The sequence below is a fragment of the Rhagoletis pomonella genome, unplaced genomic scaffold (assembly GCF_013731165.1).
Source record: "Rhagoletis pomonella isolate Grant_MI unplaced genomic scaffold, Rhpom_1.0 Rhpom_scaffold_00006, whole genome shotgun sequence".
Classification (NCBI taxonomy): Eukaryota; Metazoa; Arthropoda; class Insecta; order Diptera; family Tephritidae; genus Rhagoletis; species Rhagoletis pomonella.
This window is the reverse complement of record NW_023458560.1, coordinates 42,690,553-42,698,851: the sequence shown is the minus strand read 5'-3', so window position 1 is coordinate 42,698,851 and position 8,299 is coordinate 42,690,553.

Sequence of the window (8,299 nt, the reverse complement as noted above, 5' to 3'; positions counted from 1 at the left end):
GGGAACAATGGATTTGAAATATGTAAATCTAAAATAAACTAAAGAGAGTATACCAAAGCTTATGTTTAACTCTGTTACCTTGCATTGCCTATGTTATTGGTAGACTCTATGGTAATATAAACTCATAAGACATCGCCAATTCTATGACAATTCCGTCTAAAAGAAAAATTCAGCCTATGAAGTCAAGTTAGATAGTATCTATCCTGAACATATCAAAACTAACTAATGCCACCCTAAAGGAGCATCAGCAAGATGAAGGTGATTTTATTGACCACACAGCAGACTGACCGGTATGCGGGGAACAATCGAGAGATTGCCTCTTATGAACCACACTTTTTGACTTATACAAAAGTGATGACTTGAATCACCTAGCTATAGGCCATATATTTAATTTTTTTGAGTGAAACTGTTAGCGTACATACAATCATGTTATAAGTAAACAAATAGTAAGGACGATTATGCGCCAACAAAACACCTTCAGGCCAACCAGTCTGACATCCTTTATGCTGAAGAGCCTGGAATCCAGGGTGGAAAGTGCATTAGAGCAAAGTTGACAGTACACTTAGTACTCACGAACATACTTACTACAGTGGAAAATAGTTTGAATCAAATCCACGAGACCTTCTGACCGACATCGAAGTAAGGCTAGAAGTAGCAGGTACCCAATGGGAATCTTCACTGATACTAAGAGTGGACAAAACAATCGTAAGCTGGCTGCCCTCCATATTATCTAGAAGACTGAAGAAGTGACTGTGGAGTACTAATATGGAATTGGTACCACAAGAGGATGCCATCAGGGCAGTATACTCTCAGCTCTCTTTTGATGTTTGATAGTGGACTCTAATATGGGATAGTGGCTTAGGTATTGCTCCACGCTTTCGATTTCGCCATAATGGCAGCTACGACACTAGTCATTTAACTGCAAACCCATTCTATCTGCGAGGGTTCCCATCGGTCAGAGCCCTGTGAGAACTCCAATTACATGTCGGAGCAGTAGTCGCTGCAAGCGGAGCAGAGGCCGAGATCTATACTTATCCAGCTTAGGCCAGATATGTCTTGCTATCCTGCAGGTCGGCTCCGCAGGCCATATTGTATTTTCCCGTTCGATAAAGTTATTCTCCAGCCATAGTTCGCAGGAAGATAGCGTAATGCCCGCGTTACGCGCTATACTGAGTGCAAACACCAAGGCTCCTTTCATTGCTAGTTCATCTGCAACAATGCAACACAGTTTCCCGGTATGTCATTAGTGACCTAACACCTAGCCAGTTCATTTAGAGTAAGTCTACATTCCATGACAATCTTCAGATCAAACTTGGATCAGTGAAGATGGCTGCTGAGTCAGAATACGAGATCAGGACTTAATCCTCCTATCATTTACTCCTTGAGATAATCCTTGTCTAGAATCGATTCCTTAGTCCAGCAGGCGGGACTGTGTATTCCAGGCCACTAAAGTCTACTGAAAGGTCTTCAAAAATTCTAGATTGTCCTAATCTCGTGTCACTCCATTCGATCAGCGCGTTTAGTATAATGGCATTACAGCTTGGCTGTAGTCGACCATATAGAAAGTAAAGCAAGGTCTCTAGGGCTTTAGTCGGCGTCGCTGGTAAAGCTCCTGTGATCATCATGCACGCCACGCTTTGAACCTTTGCTAATTTGTTTCTTATTGCAGATTTATCTACGAGCGGCCACCAAACCCTGATGCCATAGAACAGAAGGGGACGTACAACAAGTTTACAATGTGAGGCTTCAATCCCCATTTTTCCCCTATCGCTGATTTACGAGCATACATCGCAGTTATAGCTTTCTTGCAACGCTCTTCTATATTGCGCCGCCAAGTTAACTTTCTGTCAAAAATAACGCACAGATATCTAACTTTCTCCGAAAAAGTCAGTGCAATGCTTTTTAAGGAAGGAAGCTGCAGCCGGACAGTTTTTGTTTTCTTTGAAAAAAGGAATCATGCACGTTTTTTGCCGGATTGACACTAAGGCCTGCTTCTTTGGACCACGTGTTCACGACGCGTAAGTCGCCTTGAACTAACTCACGTAGAAGTGGCGGGTGCTTACCAACTGCCATTCGGGCAAGATGATCTGCGTAAGCTTTTACCTGGCAACCTGTACAGTAGAGTATTCACCGTTAGATTCCAAAGGAGTGGGGAAAGAACACCGCCTTGGGGAGTGCCACGGTTTGTTAGGATAACTCCCCTCCGAATATATAGCTCTACTGCCTAAAAGGCGATGAACAAAATCGACCAGAGGGTGATCCAGCCCAAAGCGAGTTAGGACTTGGAGAACAGCCTACGGGGTATCATTATTGAAGGCACCCTCGATAACTAGGAACATGCAAATTCCTTATGCACAGTTATACCTTTCCAATAGGCATGTTGATAGCTAGAGAGCTTATTTCCACCAATTTCCTGTCGGCTCTGCGAATATAGAAGTCTCTCCAGAATCTTGAGAAAGAAAAAAGTGAGGCTTGGCGGTCGACAGACGCTCGGCTTCACGTGGAGGTGTCTACCTCCCTTGAGAATGAACACAACTTTCGCCAGGGTCCAACCCTTGGGTATGAAACTAAGTTAAAAACAAGCCTTATAGATTAAGAGAGGTATCGGACTTAAAAGGCTAGATGCTGAAGGACTTTATGGCCCAGTATACCCTCTTTACATCAATGAACTCCGCTGAAGCCGATGGCCCTTCAGAGGTAATAACCGGGGGGCTAGATTCCACAGCACATCATGGAAAGTGCGCGCCAGTTAGGACTTCAAGCATTTCCGCACGAGATGACGTCCAGTCGCGATTTGATTTCTGCATATACAACGTTTTCGTTGGACTTTTCGTCAGCAACTTTCGCAGTCGATATGGCCGCGACGGGTATCACGCATTCCCACTTCTAGTTCGACGCTATCTATTGAAAATACTTATTTTCTTGGCCAATATTACGTTTATCGGCCACTCTATGTGATACCCCTTACCATCTTGTACTCGAAGTCGCTATAAAGTCAAGGTGCGAAGAATTCCGATAATTCTCAAAATTCAAAAATAGTCAATTATAAAACAGTTCATTAACTTTGGCGCGGCTGCATTACCTGCCGACAAACAAAGATGGATATGGATTACTTTCATACCTGGTGTCTCAAATTGGCTATACATGTGCATGAACCTAATATCGTACACCGAAAAGCATAGCCCAAGAAGTGTGTGTGCGTATGAATTTTCTATTATTAATATTGCCCTTTAAATCCAGACAATAGCCAAAACAAAAATATGTAATAAGAAAATAGTAAGCAAGTAGAATCTTTCGCATGCGTAGAATTTGAGGATTTGTGTATGAAAACAACAGCTAGAGAATGGCAAATAATGAATTTCCGTTAATACCCGTAGTATACGCACTAGGGTGGTTCAAAAATGCATGTGAAAAAAGTCAACTCGGAATGTTGATGCTCTCATCCCCTAGAATTGTTCTTTACTGAAAAAAAAAACTATACATCTGCTTTTTTAATTTGAAATCAAAAAAAAAAATTTGGAGGTCGTTAAAAGCGCTCAAAATTTTTACGAAAAATTCTTTTTCTTCTCATATAAAATACATGGAATACTTTTATGGCTTTGAGCGAGCTCTAAATATATTTTGTTTTCAAATAAAAAAGCGGGTTTATAATTTTTTCGATGTACATAGAACAATCCTTTGGGGTGCGAGCATTAAAATTCTAACTTAACTTTTTTTTTTTCCAACCTAATACTCGCTGCTCTAGCGACAATCAAGAGTAGCGTTAAATCAGCCCGGCTGTGTCGTCAGAAACACACCTGCCACCTCATTGCCGGTAGCCAGCTAGGACTGTTGGCCCTTCCACGCTCACTACCTGCTGCACCTTTTTTCATCTCCTTGCTACTCTACCTTCCAGCCAGCACTAACGCCGTGTCAAAGGTTCAGCTGACTTTTCATCTTCTTTTTCTATTTGGTATCATCGCTATCATCATTTACGTATTACTGCCTTAAACTGTTTTCATGCGTAGCATATCCTCCCTATCTATGGCACTTACTTATAATTCCAAGCAGCTTTGCGCATGCGTGAAATGTTTTCTTTACTTTGCTATCATTTACCCACCTCCATAATTTTTCATTCACTTGCCTTTGCCTTTGGATATTTCACATACTTGGCAGGTAGGATATTTGAGTAAATCCATGAATACTTATTTTCAACTGGGAATAACAATTACTTTTTACTTGCTTTATCTAGTAAATTTTTTTTGTCAGATTTCTCGTTGGCCGCTTGTTGAATCGAACATTCATTGCTTTCATCGTTCAGAACTCTCAATATCTTCATGGACTCTTGTTTCTTTTTTTTTGTGGACTTTGTGAGAAAACTCACAGAGCAACCTGTGCCTTAGAAAAATTTTTAAATATGTAAGAATGTATGTATGCTTATTTCTTTAAGTTTCATTAATAAATCTTTCATGGCATACATATTGTAAGATAAAAACAACAACGAGTTTAATCTAAAGTCTGTAGCAATAGTTGTTGGCCAAGAAGTGGGCTCAGTCATCTTATTTTACGAATTTCATTTGTCAAAGATTTTCTTTTCGGTTGAGCATTTGTTTTTTTTTTTTTAATTTATTAACTGTGATAAAACCTTAAGTGGTTAGAAAAGTGAAAAGCGTTAAGAAACTATCACCAGCGTGATTTATGCTAATTACAGCACTTGCTTATGCATGATTAAATTAGAAAACAAACGTGTTAACTAGACTTTACTAAGAGGTTGTTCAAAATAAATTTAAAAATCTTTTTCGTCTAATTTTCCCCACTTTCGTACAATGAGACTGACATCTGTGTGTATAATTTTCATATACCTACCCTCAAGAAAAATATGGAGTTTCCATTTGGAAGTGATTTATATGGTTCAAGCGATTGCTAAATTTTTTTTTTTTGTTTTCATTATTTATTTTAGTTTTAGTTTTTTCTTCTTATTTTATTTGATTTATATATTTAATTTTACTTTATTTTATATCACATTTTTTATTTTACTATTAGTTAATTTAAATTTTTAGAGTTTAATTTTATTAAAAAGGTCAACAGCAACTAACTGAAAGCAACGTTAAAAAATATAGAGCAACGTTATAAAAAAAAATGAATAAAAAAGAAATAAATGAAAATTCTACAGGCCGTGGCACTCAAATCCATGCACTTGCGCTTCGTTAATCCGCATTACTGCCGTCTGTCAGGGCAAAATTATTATGCGCATTTATGTGCTAGTTAATCTGCATTAGCATGCCCGTCTGTCTCGCGTTTTAGAAACATTTCTCTTGGTTGCTTATGGAAACAAAGCAGAAGTTTTGAATCGAAATTGTTTGCACTCCACTTCTTAAGGAATCGTATGTTAAAACCGAAACTGACTGTCCAATAAAAGGATTTTTTTTTCATGCTTCTTTGGAAACTGTACAGCATGCATGGTGGAATGCTTCCATTTCCTAGAGGTTACACACAGTGTACACATGCATGCACATACAAACATATTTTTATAACAACATACATACCTATGTATGTACATATTTACGTACACAAACCCTTTTTACTACCGAAAGCATTTCCTATGGTAAATAGAAAATGAAAGCACTAAGTTTATGATTTTTTTAATTGGTTTTCTATAAAAGTTTATTAAAAGGCTTTATGATTTTTGTTAGCCACGATGGAGGTTTACAATTTGAAAGATGCCAATCCCGAAGCATTTTATTGGCATCAAAACTGATAATAACTTAACTAAGTTTGCATGTACATATGACTGTTCATATTTGGAGATTCTTCTTATTTGGCGCTGTAACCGCCTAAGCGATTTTGGCCCCGAGTTTAACAAACTACGCCAGTCGTTTCTCTCCTGGGCCAACTGACGTCATTTGGAAATGCCAAGTGAAGCCAAGTCCATCTCCAATTGTTCTTTCCTTTCACAGCTGGAGCGTCGCTGTACATTCGAACGATATGACCCAGCCAGCGGAGCCGCTGTATTTTAATTCTCTGTACTATGCCCATGTTGTTGTAAAACTCATACAGCTCATCGTTAAATCGTCTGCGGTACTCGTCGTCGCCTTGTCCTCGTTGAGCACCAGACCCTTTCGCTTTTTTTCATGAAAGGGAGTCACCCTGTCTGGATCCTCGTTTGGTATCAGACGGCTTGGAGAGGCCCTTCCCAATTCTGATGGTGTTGGTGGTATTGCTCAACGTCATTGTACACACCGTATTAGTTTCGAGAGGATGCCAAATTCAGACATCGCGCCGTATAACCAACTCCTTTTAGTGCTGTCGAAAGCTGCTTTGAATTCGACGAATAGATGGTGAGTGTGGATCCTTTTCTGTCGAGTCTTTTCCAAGTTTTGGCGTATTTCGAATACCTGGTCGATGGTAGACTTTCCAGGTCTAAGGACACATTGGTAAGGCCCAATCAGTTCGTTGACGGTGGGCTTCCTTATTTCAAGTAATACACTGCTTAGAAAGCTGATCCTGCGGCAGTTGGTGCAACTGTCGGGGTTGCCCTTCTTGGGGATTGGGCAGAGCATACTTAAATTCCATTCGTCGGGCATGCGTTCATCTGACCATATTCTGAATAAGAGCTGATGCATGCACCTTATCAACTCCTCACCTCCGTCCTTGAATAGCTCAGCTGGCAGGCTGTCAGCTCCAGCAGCTTTGATATTTTTCAGTCGCGTTTTTGATATTCGTACCTCGTCATAGTCATCGACTGGGGGCTGGGTTCTTCTTTCCGCTCAGCTACCATTCAGTAGGGTGGAAAAGTGTTCCGTCCATAATTTAAGTATGTTCTGAACATCGGTAACTAGGTTGCCATTGTTGTTCTTACAGGAGTTCGCCGTGGCCTTGAAACCTTCCGTAAGTCGCCTAAATCGCTGATAAAATTTTCGGGAATTTTTCCTGCCGGCCAGCATTTCAGGCTCTTCGCCCTTTGTATTTCGGCCTCTCTCTTCTTATTGCGGCAAATATGTCCGATCGCCACTCGTCATAGTATCAGCTGTTCTATTGGGCTCGCTGAAATCCGACTACTTCATCGGCGGCGGTACTTAATAAGCGGGAAGTGTGGTTCAACTACTCGCATATTTCGGTTTGTTGAAGAGTGCTCTCTGAGGGAAAGTGTGAGAGTTGAGTGGCGAAGGCATTGGCCGTCTGTGGTGGTTGCAACTTTTCACCATTAAGCTTTCCTTGCTTTGTGGGTGCACATTTTTTTGTTTCAGAAAATCGAGTACATATCTTGGCTGCAACAAAATAGGTACCTGAATCGATGTTTGGGCCTCGAATTGGATCTCTTTATGCTTGAACCTAGTATTGCATGCTAAATACTATGTGTCGGGCCCCGGCGAAGTCGATCCGCCTCAGTCTGCTGTAGGACGTTTCTTTGTGGAGGATGACGAAAATCAACGAGTTGTTTAGGAATCTTGCTTTTATGCGGATTGTGGCGCGACGTTCGTTATTTCTCTATTCCGGGACTTTCAATTGCCTAAGTACTAAATCCCGAAATTCCATTATTATCATCTCTAAATTCCAAATACAAATATTAAGCATTTTATGGGCATAAAGTTGGTCACACGTATTTACGTATATACACATTTATACATAAAGTATTTAAATATGCATTCACACTCTCTCACATGAGCTTAGCAGCATTGCATAGAATGCCAAAGCTCTTATTTTAATCCACTTAAAATTGTTCGCCTATTTTCTATAGTTTTTTTTTCGTTTTTTTGTCACGATTTGTCAACGCATTAAACGTTTTGTTAACAACAGAATTACAGCATACATATCTATTTACAATAAAAAAGTCATAAAGTGCATAAATCGTGATTAAATTGGCATTCAAATCGTTTTGTTGAAAGAAAAATATTTTATAAATGGAAAAATCGAAAAATAGGCCAAAATAGACGGGCTTTTAATGCACCGAAGTAATTTAGATTTGAAATATTTTATAGATGCACTAAAAAAAGACACTTTCACTGTGAAAAAAATGGAATATCTACATATTTAAATGAAGTTGCATGTGCATGTGTATAAATATTTTTACGATCCTATTTACAAAAATAAAGAGTAATTTCACGCAATGTACTGCAGTTATCGCAACTTAAAAAAAAGGTGGCCCAAAATATACATATGTATGTATGTCGCTATTAGAGGATGGAATAATTTTCGCAAGTTCACCAACTTCTCGACGCTTAGCCACTCGATTTGAAAATATTCATTGCACAGTAGAATACCTCGAGCTGCTTCGTCTGCATAGAATACATATCGCTTTAGTGCCCGAAGATGTGGAGAA